Source organism: Neofelis nebulosa, chromosome 3, assembly GCF_028018385.1.
Source record: "Neofelis nebulosa isolate mNeoNeb1 chromosome 3, mNeoNeb1.pri, whole genome shotgun sequence".
In the NCBI taxonomy this organism is placed as follows: domain Eukaryota; kingdom Metazoa; phylum Chordata; class Mammalia; order Carnivora; family Felidae; genus Neofelis; species Neofelis nebulosa.
The window spans coordinates 150723554-150741523 of record NC_080784.1 but is presented as its reverse complement, the minus strand read 5'-3'; the positions used below and the strand labels follow the sequence as shown (position 1 = coordinate 150741523).

Genomic DNA, 17970 nt, shown 5'->3' with positions numbered 1-17970 from the left:
CCACACATAAAATTTCTTTTTAAAGATTTTCCTTCACGAGCCTTCTACAACTTTTCTTTGCATTTAGATTTTGTCCCAAGCCATTTTTATCCAAATAGCCAGTCTCATGTAGGACAAAATTACTTTCTTTTCCCTTCAAAAAAATATATTTTCATTTTTTATATCTTTCTTTTACATCTCTTACTTGTCTACATAGAGTTGCTTGTCTTATTTTTACCAGTTTTAACTACATGTAGCAGAATTTTAACTTCTAGAAACCTTGGTACCAGTGAACTAAGTACTGACCAATTGTGAACTCTATGTTACATCAGAACTTTTTTTTAGATGGCCAACTTATGAATCCATTAAGTAGAAAGCATGCTTTTCTTTTTTTTTCTTTTTTTTTTTTTAAAGTGGATGCCCTTCTTTTTTTTTTTTAATTTTTTTTTTAACGTTTTATTTTATTTTTGAGACAGAGAGAGACAGAGCATGAACGGGGGAGGGGCAGAGAGAGAGGGAGACACAGAATCGGAAGCAGGCTCCAGGCCTGCTCCAGCCATCAGCCCAGAGCCCGACGCTGGGCTCGAACCCACAGACGGTGAGATCATGACCTGAGCTGAAGTCGGATGCTTAACCGACTGAGCCACCTAGGCGCCCCGAAAGCATGCTTTTCAATAGTTCCAAATATCCTTAGTTTTTTTTTTTTTTCTGCAACAAGTCAGAAGCACAAACCTACATCTAGTAATTAGTGCTTTCACCTCTTATCTCATTAGATATCCAATAAACTCAATCTCAATTTATCATGCAAGCAAAGCTTTAAAGTTTTAGGTTACCGAAGATTTTGAAAGCTATCTTAACAATTACCCATGAAAACTTTGAGACAGACAAAATTAACCATCACTTTAAGTCATCCTTTTGTTAACAAATTGGAACAGAGATAACATGAGCTTATTTGACCTACAGCAAATCTAGGTAGAATAATTTTTTTTAATGTCGTTAAACATTGTCTATCTCAAACCAACAAACTTAAATTAGCTTAAACACTGAATATGCTTTACTTGAGTCCATTTAAGACAATTTGTTCCCCATGGTTAAATTTTACCTGGAATGTTAGTGGGGAAATCTGTCTTCGGTGGTCTTCACTTCTCAACATCTAGGGTGGGAAGAGGAGTTGATGGTGCCTGAGGCATTGAGGAGCCAGTTATGTAGGCCTCCCCCCAGGTGGTGCAGAAGCAGGAGGGAGGGAAGGGAAGGCAGAAGAGACAAGGTGCCAGCACAAGGCAGAGAAAGAGAATTCCCACTTTTAAATCTTGTCAACTCAGACAGAGGAGCAGACTCCAGGTTTCTTTTGTTTTGTTTCCCACCAGTAGAATTAGGCAGTCCATGTCAGTCCGGAGAAGACAGGGAACTTCCCCGAAACAAAAGGAGTTTCGGCAGCTGCTTGGGAATATTTCTTAAAGTCTCCGTTCTGAGGTAGACTAACCAGAGACTGTTGGCTCTAATTATCATAGTCATTGACACAGGAAATGAAGGAGACACAAGTCCCCATACACAGTCACATGGTGACTCCAACCTGCCCAGCACCCAAAGCCTTAGAGTTGCAGCTTCATTCTTCCTCCCTTGTGGAACTACTAGGGCAAGTCTGGGAGGTGATCAGGCTCCCCTTCTGCCTCTTAGGGGCAGGTCTGACAAAATGAACCCGGGTTCCTACCAGTGTGACGGGTATTCTCTGAACTGGTTCCTGGGCTTCAAGGGTTCCATTGTCACACACAGGGTCCTGGCCTCCGTGCGCTGGGAGGGCTAGTCTCCTGCGGATCGAGCAGTCCGCTGGTGCCTGGTGAACCACCTCTCCAGGCGCCCTGAGGTTTGCATCCCTAGTGGCAAAGGAGGTGGAAACGCACCATCTCCAAATCCTGGATGAGAGCCCCCAAGTAATGGAGCAGGATTCTCGCACAGAGCGTCATAACACTGAGGCTTTTCTTTCCGGGAAGCAACTTTATTCCTGCCAGCACCACTCAGCTGGGTTCATACCCAAAGAACTGAGCCCAGAACGCCACGTGGTGTAGTTTTTTTTTTATATCTTTTTTGCTTCTTTGTCTCCCATATATGGAAACACACAAACTTGTAGTCTGATTAAGTGATCTCATGTTACAAGGTCTTGAGGGACGTTGTCAAGTAGCAAGGTTGCCTTGAAGTTTGTTTTTTTTTTTTTTTCTTTCCTTAGGGAGGGGACCCTACCACAGTATAGTCTGTATTGTACTATCCAACATATTGTGGATACTACAGGAACATTCTCAATGAAATATCTACTCTTATGGAGCCAATGTGGAGTTAGATAAAATAAGAATAGACATACTATATGGAGATAAGTACCATGAGGAAATATAGAACATGGTAAAGTGATAAGGAATGAAGACTTAAGTAGTAAGAGAAAAATGATAACTAGAATTCATACATAAAGGACAGATAAATAAGTGGTCACACCTTAAATGTGATAACTTCAAATCTAGTGTCGGCATTCTTATCTACTCTGTAAACACCCTCGATATGTGACTTACACGTATTAGTGTCAACATCACCAGGCTGACAAAGACTTATATATTCTGAACATTTCTATGAATGTCTTGACTGTTTGACAAATTCAAAACGTTTAAATCTGAGGCCATTTCTTTCCTCCTAAATATGTTTTCCCTACTGTGTTATCTAGGCCCTATCTTAACTATAAATCTTTTTAGAAAACTCACACATAACAACATGAGAAAGCTCCTCTCTACTTGCTATAGATGGGATGCTGCCCAATTCATGAATCATTTAACAAATTAGATCTTAAAATTTACTCGGTTGAACTTTGTTTCCTAACCGATTTGGTGGTAGCATTGGGATCAAAGTGAACTTCTTATTTTTTAGTGTTTAGTTTTAGTTTTGTAATTTTTTCATGTGTATTTATTTATTTTGAGAGAGAGAAAGAGACAGAACATGAACGGGGGGGGGGGGCAGACAGAGAGAGAGGGAGAGAATCCAAAGCAGGCTATGCACTGTTAGCACATAGTCCAATGTGGGGCTCACACCCACGAACCATGAGATCACGACATGAGCGGAAATCAAGAGTCAGATGCTTAACTGACTGAGCCACTCAGGCTCCCCATGGGATCCAGAGTGAACTTCTGATAGCATTTGGGGGGCAACAAGAAACATAGGTATGATGCCCCACAAGCCCTTTGAGTCCACTGTTTTTCTTGTCCTTTCTGAGGGTTCCTGGTAAGTCTTGGTTTTAGCTCTGTTCTTATATTCAAGCTACTGATCTAACTGGCTTTCTGACAGGAGGCTCTAACAGAGCAGAACACCAGTTCTTAGCCCTTGGTTTAGTCCACAAGTCCATGTTGGAATCCCTTCCCCAGTTCCAGTCCAAGGCCCTTATTTATTGGAGTTTGCTGGTTGAATCCTTTCCCAATTTCCTGTCCAAAGTCTCCTGAAGGGCATCTGCTGGTTAAGCCCACGTTGGGGTTTGCTTGTGGTATGCACGGGGCCTTCTCTTGACCAGTCCAGAATGACATGTTTTGGTTGCTGCAGGTGTATTAAGGTGCACATGTTTTTTTGTCTTGTTTTATGTAAATAAAAGTTATTGGTAGCATGGATCTTGGAGGCCAAAAAGCTGCAAAACTTAGTGGGCATAGGTTGAGCATTTAGGAGCTGTTAGAGCACTCACTGCCTAACTCAAAGACTCTGTGTTAGGATAAATTTGTCACAGAATGAGTTAGGTTGACACTAGGTCACCAACCAACCTCAAGAAAGTTTCCATGCAATGAGGCACACTGCAAAACACCTCACTAAATCCCAACCCCTTGACAAGTCCTTCTTAAGTATTAGTTTGGCTCCAAGAAACCCAAAACCTAGCTGAAAGAAATGGGATCCTCTGTATATAGAGAATTGAGTGTGCTTCCTTCTGGCTCACCTGCTTATTTTATGTCTAAGAACTATAGTTCCAGAATGTTCCAGATGTCTAGCAAGATGGAAAAATGTTACTAAAGACAATGTGGAAGCAAAGTGGCCATACGTGGATCATTCCGATCAGATAAGATGATTTAAGAAGCTCACTTGAAAGTAAGGGTTCTCAAACAGAACTGAATACCTCTTTTAATTGGCAAGCAGAAGCCTCCACAAGGCTAAAAAAGTTCAAAATAGTTTCATTAAAAGATTACAAAAGGCTAACAATAAATTAAAGATGCAAGAAGTGCCTGAAACAAAAGATTCTATGACTGACTTAACTCCTGCTGCTCCCCCAGTGTGATCCTCTGTCTGAATTGTTTCTCCTGAAGAGACTACATAACTGTAAACAAAAATCTCAGTGGATGGCCTTACAGACACCCCTAGATCTGCCTCCAAAGGATGGCTCCTATATGGGCCTCTCCTAGACAGGAAAAAACTGAGAGATTTTTCAGGTAAATGGTTACTTTATTCCTTGAAACAACTAAGGGAAAACTCTGGCAAATACCAGAGCCAATAGAGAGGATCTTTGAAAAACCAGAAGAAGCCCACCAAAGGTAAAAATTCTTACCAAATCAGTTCTTCCGAGTCTCTGTAGTGCCCGCTAGAGATTGCAAAATGCAATGTTACATTGACCCTTCCTTTCGAAATCCAAACCCATTGCTTTTTGAACCTTTCTGTCCCAGGGACAGCCTTGGCCTTCTCACTGGTCTCATTTTGCATAACTGTGCTTGGCTTTCTGCCTGCCTGTTACATGCAAGGTTTTGTTTTGCTTTGCTTTGCTTTTTTCTTATTTTATAAGTGACTCTGGATTTTGAGAAAGTAATATTTTTTTTCATTCTCTTTAGGGACCCATCTGACACCTGATGGAGGTTATTCAATATTGCCAGAAATATTTAAAATTAAAACTATGTACGCAGAGGGAAAGAAGCAAATTGAAGATAATATAATTGGAAAGGTGAATCAATCCATAATGTCAATTAAGTTACCACCCAATTCTTCGAGGAATTGAGAAAAACTATCCTTAACTCACAAATCCTTTTGCAAAACAAAAGTCAGCTGTGCAGGCAATTCAGAATTCACCTATTCCTTTACCATTGGAAAACTTTCCCTGTTCCTAAGGCTTCTGAGTCCCAGCCCTGGGTTTCTAGTCCTCCCTCATCCTGCAGAGACCTTCCATGACCCTCCAGGTACCTCACTTGAGGTTGAGTGTTGCTGCTTTTACTGCTGCACCAATGCCCTCAGCCGGCCCCTGAACACCTTTGTGCTCTGTTTGCTGAAGGTGGGAGACAACTTGACTTGGCAGCTTGGCTGGACTCACCAGCCTGGGTGTTCCCACCTGCCCCTGCTGCCCAGTTGTGGCTGTAGCCACAGATAAAAACCTTGTTTCCCAGGAAAAAACAAAACAAAACAAAACAAAACAAAAACCTTCCCCTTTTTATCTCTAAAGGCTTGTAAAGCATTGGCCTTCAGAAATTAAAGTGCTTCTTGGAAGAATGTCGGTTCTTTCTCTGTCTTTTGAAGTTATACATCTTATTATGCGTTTAAAATGTAATGGATGGGTTAAATGGGGAACCAGCATTAAGGAGGGTACTTTTCGGGATGAGCACTGGGTGTCCTATGTAAGAGATGAATCACTGGGTTCTACTCCTAAAGCCAAGACTACACTGTACATTAAGTAACTTGAGAATAAAAAAGAAATAAGGTCTATATGTCTGTGTGTTGGGTGTATGTCCATGCATATATGTTGTAAATATGTGATATGTTTCTACCTCTGGATGGTATTGCTAAAACTAATTTCTGAAAGAGTTCTATTTAGTTGAAGACAAGTGCTTATAAGGATTTGGTTTTCTAAACCTCTCAGAAAGATAGAAACTAACCTACATGTTTTTTTAAGTTCACATGGTCTGGGAAAATATTTGATATAAAAGTTAGTTTAATGTTGATGTTTTAATTGAAACAGACATGTCTTTAGACGTTTCAGCATTAGATATAAAACTTTCATTCCACCTGGGTTTACTAGTGAAATAAGTTCATATTGTCTCTTACAAGGTCTGTCAACTACACCAAAAGAATAGACTGGAATAATGGCTGACTTTGTCTAATGTTTATTGAAGTTTTTGCAGGTAATTCAAATGTAATTATTAATTTTAAATGTTTATTTATTTTTGAGAGAGAGAGAGAGAGGGAGAGAGGGAGACAGAGCGTGAGTGGGGGAGGGGCAGAGAGAGAAGGAGACACAAAATGTCAAGCAGGTTTCAGGCTCTGAGCTGTCAGCAGAGGGTCCGACTCAGAGCTCAAACCCAGGAGCCCTGAGATCATGACCTGAGCTGAAGTCAGACGTTTAACTGACTGAGCGACCCAGGCATACTCTTTTTAAAAAAAATTTTAAATCAAATGTAATTATTAATAACAAGTAAATTAAATAGATGTAAACAAAATGTCCCTTGAAAGATAACTTCCTCTGGAAGATAATTATAAGTCCTTGGAAACTACTTAATATTCTTCACACTGATAAAAGTCAATGTTAGTCTGTGTTAACCTAAACCAAACATTGACTTTCATGCCTATTAATGAGTTAAAATAATGAAATATTGTACCTAAGGATATGATGTGTCTTAATCACAAAAAAGTTAATATTAAAATCACAATAATCAATACGTTATTCCCCTAGAAAGTGATAATATTTTGATATTCAGATTCTTTTTTAAAAGGTATTTATTCTGAGACAGGGAGAGTGGAAACAGAGGAGATGGAAAGAGGGAGAGAGAGAGGGAGAGAGAGAGAGTATCCCAAGCTGGCTCCACACTCAATGTGGAGCCCAACATGGGGTGGAACTCAGCAAACGTGAGATCATGACCTGAGCTGAAATCGAGAGTTGGACGCTTAACCAACTGAGTCACCCAGGTGCCCCGATATTCAACACACCTAAACAGGACAGATTTTATGAACTCCTTTTTAAATGTGTAAAGACTAAACTATTTTAGCAATAGAAATGCTGTATTTGTGGGGCTTTTCAAAGCACAGCATTGGGAATCTGAGGTGTGGCATTTGAGCTGTTTCACAAACCAACCGTATAAACCTGAGTTACTTACCTCCTATTTCTGAGCCAGGTTTTACCTGTCTAAAAAATATGGGAAATACACAAAATGGTCACTCTGGTTTGTTTCACCCCTAACATTCTCCAATTCTAAATAAAATGAATATTCTCTGGTTACCAACTATTTGTTTAAAAAAAATTTTTTTTTAATGTTTTTATTTTAGTTCTGAGAGAGACAGAGTCGAGCAGAGGAGGGGCAGAGAGAGAGGGAGACACAGAATCTGAAGCAGGCTCCAGGCTCTCAGCTGTCAGCACAGAGCCTGACGTGGGGCTTGAACTCACAGGCAGTGAGATCATGACCTGAGCTGAATGAAGTCGGAGGCTTAATCTACTGAGCCACCCAGTGCCCCCCAACTATATGTTTTAGGTCATAACAGTAGAAACAAGAAAGGAACATGTTTACCACAACACTCCTCTATTACTGAAAAATTCTGTTAGGATACTGCTAGTTAAAATGCTGCTTTGCTTTTATCAAACTTCAAAGCGTACATTTATAAAAGCTTCTTATTTATAAAATCTCAAAAATAATACAAACAATATTCTGTATTTTTCACATGACTTTTGGCAGTTTATGTCTGTAATAAATTATCCAATTATGTGCCTTTTGACTGTTGTCTTTTGTTTGTTTGCTGTCTACGTAGAAATGAGCCTATGTTCTTTTCCCACACACTGTATCCTATAAATGATCTTAGTTTATGTTATCAAATTTAGTTGGCTAAGATAGCATGGATTAAGGCTAATACATGAAAGGCATAATACATGAAAAATACTAATATTTATGAGCGTTTATAGTCATTATAATTTTCATATTATATATCTCCACCTGACTTAATAATAGCTTTGAAATTGATATTATCATTGGAAATTTTCAGAGTTTATGCAACCTGCCCTATAACACAAAACTTCTAAATGGTAAAACCAGATTTCAGTTAATTGGAAAACCAGTTAATTGGAAATTAACTCATCCAACAGTGAAAGCTCTCAGCTTTGTTGCTAGAAAGGCCACTGCTAGAAAAATCTAGAACTTACCAACTATGTAGCTTTGGGCAAGTGAACTTTTTTGGGCATAGAATTCTTCATCTGACCAGATAGCATCCATTTCATAGAATCATTGTCATTGTGTTAACGTCATTGTCATAAGCTCATAAATGAAACTAACTGGAATTTAAATAAAAACTTGAAAAAATATCATAAATGAAATAATGTGTATGAAAATGCATCATGCTACTGGGTGTTCTATGTAAATGATGAATCTCCAAATTTTACTCCTGAAACCAATAGTACACTATAGGTTAACTAACTTCAATTTAAATAAAAACTTGGAAGAAAAGAAAAAGAAAAAGAAAATGCAGCACACTGTCGGGCATGTATTTCTAAAAGTGTTATATGGTCACCATTTATACCATCATAATCTCAAAATTCACGCTTTTTTTAAAAGTTTTTTTTTTTTTTTTTTAACACTTATTTATTTTTGAGACAGAGAGAGACAGAGCATGAATGGGGGAGGGTCAGAGAGAGAGGGAGACACAGAATCCGAAACAGGCTCCAGGCTCTGAGCAGTCAGCACAGAACCCGACGCGGGGCTCGAACTCGCATACCGCGAGATCGTGACCCCAGCCGAAGTCGGAGGCCCAACCGACTGAGCCACCCAGGCGCTCCTCAAAATTCACGCTTTTTAAAAATTTTAACACTGTCTCAATTCAGAAAAAAAATACATTCTCTTTCATCTAGAGAACTATTCTCTATCTTTGATTTAGTCCCACAAAAAGAGATAAAGGTCTAAGTTTTTATATTTAATCTCTGCTTTATAATCTCTCTCTCTTTTTAAATGTTTGTTTGTTTGTTTGTTTATTTATTTATTTATTTTTGAGAGCTGGAGCTGGGGAAGAGTAGGGAGAGAGGGAGAGAGAGAGAACCCCAAGCAGACTCCATGCTATCAGCACAGAACCCAACGTGGAGGTCCAACTCAAACCGTGAGATCATGACCTGAGCTGAAGCCAAGACTCAGATGCTTAACTGACTAGGCAACTCAGATGCCACTATAATTTGTCTTAAGCAAGCCATTAGCTTTAAAAGTGCTTAACAACTTTAGTATTTAAGTGGAGATAATTGCAATTACCTGTTTCCTCCATCTCATACAGATATTCACAAGATGAATGTACCCTATTATTTCATATCCTCAGGCAATTCTTTGTACATAGGAAGTAATGGATGCCATTTGCTACCAGGCACTCTTATTGTCAGGGTCTTTTAACATAGGTATTTTATGGTAAAGAGTTAATATATTCTTCATCTGGCATCCCCAGGGCCTTGTTAAATCCAGAAAACAGCTCTCTAAGACCATAGCAATGGAAGAGATTGGTGAGATCACTATCTCAGTTCCTGAAAGTATATACAACTCTGCTATATAATAGGGCCTTCTTGTTTGTAAGTGTAAATGATATACATGTTAGGAATAGGATAACAAGCATGTATCTTCATTGAAAATAGAATTGTGTATGTCTGTGTTTGTATGTGGGTTGTTTTTTTCTTTAACTTGATTTTGTCTTTCTTTCTTTGAAATGTGGCTTTTCTGTCACCATGATGCTGTATGATTTCACCTAAAAAGTAGGAGCTTTGGATTTCTCCTGCAGAGAAATAGGCAATATTTGGCAGAGTTGGTTAGAAGGTTGAGCAAATGTTTCCTGTTTTGTACGATCAAAAGTAGGCAAAGGCAGATGGAAGAAGGTGGAGAAATAAACATTTATGGAGCACCCACAATGGATTGGAGCCAGTTTTCAAAAGGCCCTTTCAAGTGTGATTCTGAATAATTTTTGTAAATTTTTTGACTATATTGTCTTCAACTGTAAAATGGGAATTATTTTATGTCTCATCACATTGGATACTTGTAAGAATTAAATGAGTAAAGTACTTGGAACAATGCTTGACACAGAGTAAAGATCAATAAAATATTAACCACAAAAAATTGTAATAATAATTTACCTTTCTAGCAATATATGAGATAGATATTATTTACCCCTATTTTCCAGAAAAGGGAACCAAGGGTTGGAGATGTTATGAGAAATTCCCAAAGTCAAACAACATGTACATAACGAAGTGAAGGATCATAACCCCAGGCAGTATTTCTCTGACATCAGCCATGGTAACATTTTTCTAGATGTATCTCCTTAGGCAAGGAAAACAAATGCAAAAATAAACTATTGGAACAGCATCAAAATAAAAAGTGTTTGCTCAGTAAAGGAAACCATCAAGAAAACAAAAAGGCAACCTATGGAATGGGAGAAGATATTTGCAAATGATATATTCAATAAGGGGTTAATATCCAAAATATTTAAAGAATTTATACAACTTAATACTTAAAAAACAAACCAACTGATTAAAAAATGGGCAGAGGACCTGAATGTTTTTCCCAAGAGGACATACAGATGGCCAACAGACACATGAAAGGATACTCAACCTCACTAATCATCAGGGAAATGCAAATCAAAACCACAAGAGCTATTACTTCACACCAATTAGAATGGCTAAAGCCAAAATGGCAAGAAACAACAAGTGTTGGTGAGGATGTGGAGAAAAAAGAACCCTTGTGCACTGTTGGTGAGAATGCAAACTCGTGCATCCATTGTGGAAAACCATATGGAGTTTCTTCAAAAAATTAAAAATGATCCAATAATTCCACTACTGAGTCTTTTACCAAAGAAAATGAAAACACTAGTTTGAAAAGACATATGCTTATCCCCTATGTTTATTGCAACATTATTTACAACAGCCAAGATATGGAAGCAATCTGTGTCCATCAATAGAAAATGGAATATTTCTAAGCCATAAATAAGGATGAGATTGTGGCATTTGAGACAATATGGATGGACCATAGAGTGTTCTATGCTAAGTGAAATATGTCAGAGAAAGACAAATATCATATGATTATACTCAAAAGTGGAATCTAAAATAAAAAAGAAGAAGAAACAACAAAAAGCAGAATCAGATCTATAAATACAGAGAACTGATGGTTGCCAGAGGGGAGAGAGATGCAGGGTTGGGCAAAACAGGGAAGGGGGAATGAATATATCATGGGAGTAAAAGGCACGGCATAAAGAAAACAGGCAATGACATTTTAATAGAGATGTGATGTGACAGATGGCAGCTACACATGGTGAACATAGCATAATGTGCAAGTTTGTCAAATCACTGAGTTGTACACCTGTGTATAAATTAATGTAACACTGTGTGTCATCTATACTCAAAAAAATCATACATAGATTTATGGATTCTGGACACCATCCTGTTCTTTCTTTTTTTTTTTTTTAGTTGAATAATTAATTGTCTTTAATTTAATATGAAAACATTTAAGGATCTTTAAATAACTTTTTTTTTTTTTTAATTTTTTTTTTTTCAACGTTTTTTATTTATTTTTGGGACAGAGAGAGACAGAGCATGAACGGGGGAGGGGCAGAGAGAGAGGGAGACACAGAAGCGGAAGCAGGCTCCAGGCTCCGAGCCATCAGCCCAGAGCCCGACGCGGGGCTCGAACTCACGGACCGCGAGATTGTGACCTGGCTGAAGTCGGACGCTTAACCGACTGCGCCACCCAGGCGCCCCTAAATAACTTTTTAAATGTTTATTTATTTTGAGAGAGAGAGAGAGAAAGTGAGGGAGAGAGAGAGAGTGGGGGAGGGGCATAGATAGAGAGGGAGAGAGAGAATCTTAAGCAGGCTCCATGCTGTCAGCACAGAGCCCGATATGGGGTTCAGTCTCACAAACCAAGAGATCATTACCTGAGCTGAAATCAAGAGTTAATTGCTTAACCAACTGAGCCACTCAGGCACCCCAAAAACATTTAAGGCTTTGAATTTGTCACTGGTTAGTTTTGGCCAAAGCCAAGAGGCTCAAATATTTCCAGTTTTCATTATTTACTAAATAATTTGTATTTAATTATATGATTACTAACCCAATCGATTATTACAAAGAAAATGTATTTGATTTGGCTTTAATTTGCAAATTTAACTTGTCTCATTTTAAAATTTTTAATTAGATTCTCTATGTTAATTTGCTGGTTTAGAGAATTCAAACATCATAAATTTTATATTTTACATTTGATTGTGACCAAAATGATCAAAATGATCATTTTGTGGCAAGTTGTATTATCTATTGGTAGCATAAGATATATCTATTGGTATATCTGTTGGTGTCCATATTTAGTGTATATATGTGTATGTATAAATCTGTACGTATATGTAAATGTATATATTTATATATGCATATATACAAATGTATTCAATGTCAATATATTTTTGAATCTTCAAAATATTTTAATATAATCTCTCAGATAGATTAATGTTGTGTAAGATTTACCTCTGCATATCTATTTCTATCAATTTCTCTCAAAACTTTTAACATACACAGTAAATGGGTTTTTCTTCTTACTCTGAAATTATGCTCTCTGAACTATAAAATTGTGATTGTGTTCATTATGGAATATAATATTTATTAACATAGATTTAGCTAACTCTTGATCTTTTTTGTTTTGAATCTATCTTATTAGACAATAACATTACTTTTTCTTAGCCTATATTTTTTCTGTTTCTCGATTCATCCTTTTAAAAATCCATATGTGTGTGTGTGTATATATATATATATATATACACACACACACATATGTTTATTCCCTTTTAATGTTTAAACCAATTGAGCACTTTTGTTAATGAAAGTATTTCATTACTCTCCTTTAAAATATGTTTCTTTCTTTCTTGTCCATCTATAATTTCTATGGGTACTGTAACTTTTAGCACAACCTTCTTTGGAGAATAAGATACAAAATTCAATGTCTTTGAGAAATAATGATATTTATATAGGCTGAAAACATTGATTTCTGCTAACTTGACAAAACTGGAGTTAGATTAAGCCTTAAACCCACATTGACAAAGGCAAAGTGGCCTATAGTGGGATGAATCAGACCTAAAGAAAATTACCTGGGCAATGTCAGATCTCTTATCACCAAACCTTTTCCAAAACAAAGAATTACTCTTTTCTAGGAAAGATTAGTGTTATTCCACTGTTCCTCCTCTCTAAAATCTATTCTCAGGATGTGGTGCTATGAGATGCAATGAGATGAATGTACCTGTGTATGTTTTGCCAAAGCGAGCGCTAGATGTGTGCGTTGTGAAGTTTCATAAAGCTTTAATTTTTCCTAGAAGGAGATGACTTTAACTCAGGTGTGCGTCTTCAACTGCGACATCTTAGATTCTGCCCGGACACACACCCTTGAAAGTATTCTTCAAACTTTTAAAGGCTTTGGATAGCTACTTCCTATTGACTTTTGAAATCAGTTCCAAACTCTTTCAAATTTATTTCTGTCAAGTTTCAGAACACAACAGGAAGTTGTTCTTAGATGCAATGAAGAAGGATACACTTGCCAACATTCCAGAGAAAACAAAGGGTCTAATTGTTGCTGAAAATACCCTCTGCATACTCTGAGCCATCATGAAACACTAAATGAGTCATGTGGCCCCAAGTGAATTTTTTTTTTTTTTTTTTACCATATAAAATACCTCTCCTAGTATATCTGGAAATTTAGGTATCATATGATCATACAGCCTTCGACTATATTATCCCCATTTTCAGTCGGGAATATAGTGATTTTAAAGTTCAGTATAGCTTTATTCATGCTGATAGCTAATAAATCTATTTTAATGGTTTAAAATAAAATATAATTTTGGAACATTTTCAGAACATTGGCTTCTAATTTTCACATCTTGAAGAAAATATTTATATCTTTCTTTTTAAAAAAACGTGATTGTAAACATTTATGCGTTGAAAAAACCTGTATTGACTGGTCATAGGCATTAGCCCAAATAAATTAATCTGACTTACTAGAATCATTCTAATTTCAAATATTTAGGTTTAAAATGTATTAAGTTCTTTTCATCAGTTGTTAAAATACAATGCTAAATAATCTCATTACTACAATAAACATTTAGTGATATCAAGTGACTTTTCATTTATTAAGGTTTTCTGTACTAATGTGGGGTTTTTAGAATATTGCTTAAATAATAAATCTAAGGTAAAAGTCAAAGGGATATAGAAGAGACCATTCTGAAGTAGTTTTTCATTAAAGTGACAGTAGGAGAGTGCACATGAAAAAATAATCTTGTTTCAAAACCTTTAGGAAAGTAATAAATTTGTAGAAACTGAAGAACACATTACTGTAGTGGTTCTCTAATTTAAAGATAAAAAAGATCATATATGCATTGTAGTGAAAAACATGTCATATAGTCAAATTATTTTTGAAAAAGGAAATAAAGCAGTCATCAATGGAAAATGCATTTATCTAACATCTATACAATACAATTCTTTGGTAATTTCAAGAAGTACAAAAAAGCAGACTTGTATCTTTACCTAGATCGGATTTCCATATTCTTACACACAGATTTTTAAAGAACTCAACCAAGTAGTTGAGATATTCCTTTGAGATAAATATTCCTTCGAGATAAACAGAAATACTGAGGTGGAAGATTAATAACCTTTAAAATTAGTTTTAGCTTTACAAAGTTAAAATTAGTAGAGCAGACTACCTCTTCAGACAATACAATTTTAAATATGAAAAATAATGCTTTGAATTTATGATAGAAAATCTGGACCTAAGAATCCCCAGATAGTTCCCATTTCACAGCAAAACATCCATACGAGAATTCTCCATTTCTTGTTCTCTGATTTTTCAGTTGTTAAATTTAGTTTTATACAAAATATTGATACTTTAAAGAGAGAGTTGATAAATCACTTACCAGATGCTTGTCTTGAGGAACTAGAGGCCCAGAGTTTGTTTCTACAGAAATTGGTTACTGGAAATTTCCCTCTATATATTGTTCAGTCAACCAAGATAATCTGTCTTATGCATTAGGAAGAAAAGATGAAATCTGTAGGGCTATATGAGGTTGATAATTAGCTGTACAAAGTCTATTTATTACCAGTTTAAGTATTAAATGCTTAAGGGAAGGCTTTTTGTTGTTACATGTGGTGGTAGATAGATGGAAACAAAGAGCCTGTGGAAATCCATGGAATCTGGAATGAACACTATCCAATAATTATGCGTAGTAAATGGAGGCTCTTTTACTTTCGCTTTTAATTTCAACCATAAAAGCATAACACAGATGCTATTTCATGGCTCCAGTGCTTTTATTAGAAACTCTCACTTAAAGGTGATTTATTTGTACCTCTAGAACTCCATGGGCAAATTAGACCAGCAGGAACATGTTGCCTGTGTCGGAGCAAAGGGAAAAGAACATGAAGCCAAGAAAAGTTGGAATATCTTCTGTTCCTTAAATGAAGCCTCTACCATCCAGAGCCAGATCTATATCACTTTTTTAAGCCCTGGGCCAATAGTGGTGACTGTGGTAAAAATTCTGTTTCCAAATAGAAAAAACTGACTTGAAACTCTTGTCATTTTCCACATGATCACCTATATATGACATGCTTCCTTTTTGTTTCTAGGTCTTGAAATCATGCTGTTAACACAGGGCAAAGTTATTTAGAGCTGTGAGTTTATCAAACTGTACAGAAATGGAATTTGAAATTGCAACCTCTCATTCAACAAAGTATAAAGATGTTTTTTAAATGTTTATTTAGTTTAGAGGGGTGGGGGGAAGCACAAGCAGAAGAGGGACAGAGAGAGAGAGAGAGGGTGAGAGAGAGAATCCTAGGCAAGCTCCACACTGTCAGCACAGAGCCCGACCCGGGACTCCAAACCATGAACCATAACACCATGACCTGAGCTGAAGTCAAGAGTCAGATGCTTACCCGACAGAGCCACTCTGGTGCCCCAAGATATAATTATTCTATATTATCATCCTCTGTGAACATCCAACCGTTCCTTTGGCTCCAGTTGGAAAATCTTGATTAAGGATTTTATCTTGTAGTCTGCTTCAGGGAAGAAACTAAGAAACAACCTGAATATCACACTGCTACAGAATTACAGGAAGGCAACACATCTGGAGAAAATTAGATACCATTTATAGATTAGTCTGAAAAGCAGGGGAAAATATTTCCAGTTTGCCTCTCCACAGGTCTTGCAGCTAGAATATGATGCTCAGGCTCTTCTCATGCCTCCCTTGCATGAGATTGAAGATTTATGTTCCAGAAAAATTGCAACTTATGGATTCAGGACCTAGTGTTACTAGATATAGCTGAAGAAAGCATGCCATTAATGAAAACAAGGGAATTCAGGGATGAGACTTTTCAGGTTAGTTTGATTGAAGGATGCATCCCACTTAATTTGACCTCATGAGAAAGGTCCAGGGAAATAATCCACTTAACTTTATTCTCCTCTCTTCTTCAGATCTCCTGCCAAATAGAAGCCAGAGAGCCCAAAATCCTGTTAATGTAATCCATACACTTCAACCTCCCAAGGCAGAAAACACGATGGAACCTGGAGGGGTAAATGAAAGGTATCCAGCCTAGTAAACTTGCCCCATTACTCAAAGGGTTTACTTTCCCAAGCCCTAATTATTATTGGTCTAAAAAGCATTGTCAAGTTGATTGCTGAAACAGTATTTTAAATATTCTTTTCTGTAGGGATACATTTTATAAATAAATATTGTTTAGAAATAAGTTTTAAAAGTTTGCATGATATTGTGCATATATATATATATATATATATATGCCTCCAAATGTATGTGTATATCTATCTATCTATCTATCTGTATATATGAGAGAAAGATATAGAGAGAGACATACATTAAAGATGAATTATATATAGAATGAGACTATAAGTGTTTGAGGGTTGGCAGCAACACATCAGTAGATTTCATCAATACTACCCTGATCAGATAAGACTGAAACTTAGGGCAAGATATCTCAAAACATAAATCTCTAGTTTCTTATAACTATGTTACTATGTATGTAGTATGTACTCTGAATGATCATTTAGGTATAGATCAGTTCAATGTTTTTGTCACTGTCAAGGAGTCGCCAACAATTTTGACACTTCAGCCCAAACATTGGGACTCTCACAGGCCTTCCTGTGAGATGAGAATGAATAACTGACTGAGTTTTAGGTTATGGCACGGAGTTAAGAGCAAAATTGGGAGTTCTTGAGCTCTTCATCATACAATTCTTCCTGCAGGATTTCAAATCAATGCCAACAGTTTTGATAATAAAGGGCTGTAAAAAGTTGAGAGAAGGCCATGGAAGTTGATTATATTAATGTGGGCAAATATTCACTGTCCCGTACTTTGCCTTTGAAAGCAGTATATTTTCCTGCCCAATAACTTTGGACTTAAGCCGTGATCTCTGACCAATTACATGTGAGTAGAAGTGAGAAGATGCCAATGATGCTTTAAGAGACATTGTATTTTACCATGGATCTCTTGTTCTTTTTTTGTCTACCTTGAGAGTGAACATGTCCCCTAAAGGAACTGCTCCTTCAGCCTGGGCCCCAAAATGAAAAACACATATGTCAAAGTCTCAGCCTGTCTAAAGCCTGGAACCATGGGGCACTCAAAAGCAACACAAACAAGGAATAACCCTTTGTTGTAGTTAACAAGAAGTCTGAGATTGTTTCATTTCTTAGTAAAGCTGACTAATACAATTTCTTTTCATAAAACTTCCTTAAATGGTGGCTAAGTTGGAGACTAGTTTAATATTTTCCCCATAAGCAGTTGCTCTAAAGTGTCTATAATAAATGTGGCCCTTTGTAGACAACTGGTTTTGATATTCACAGATTTGGACAAAAGTACTAGAAGTTTTAGTTAATGTTCAATGGTTTCAAGAGTTGACATAAATGAAAAAAATATTTTCATTGGCAAATGAGTAAGGAGTTTCTTTTTTCAAACTCTTGCTAATAACAAATATATATATGTGCCTAGGTAGACATAAGATGCTTGACTTGCATGGTTGTTGGCAGGATACCTCAG

General features: G+C 36.8%; 1 protein-coding gene across 3 annotated transcripts in view; it reads right to left on the bottom strand.

The window, feature by feature from the left end:
* The window catches only part of LOC131507502 (sulfotransferase 1 family member D1-like), a 46072-nt gene extending 30858 nt beyond the window's left edge, over positions 1 to 15214 (bottom strand). The window contains exon 1 of one of the 3 annotated variants that reach the window (XM_058722360.1): positions 14845 to 15214. The gene's annotated coding sequence lies outside the window, so the exon portion shown is untranslated. Of the gene's footprint in view, positions 1 to 1081; positions 1661 to 1690; positions 2004 to 14844 lie in introns of those variants that run through there. The other 2 variants (XM_058722361.1, XM_058722359.1) reach the window with 2 other exon arrangements.
* Between the last annotated feature and the right edge of the window lie 2756 nt (positions 15215 to 17970).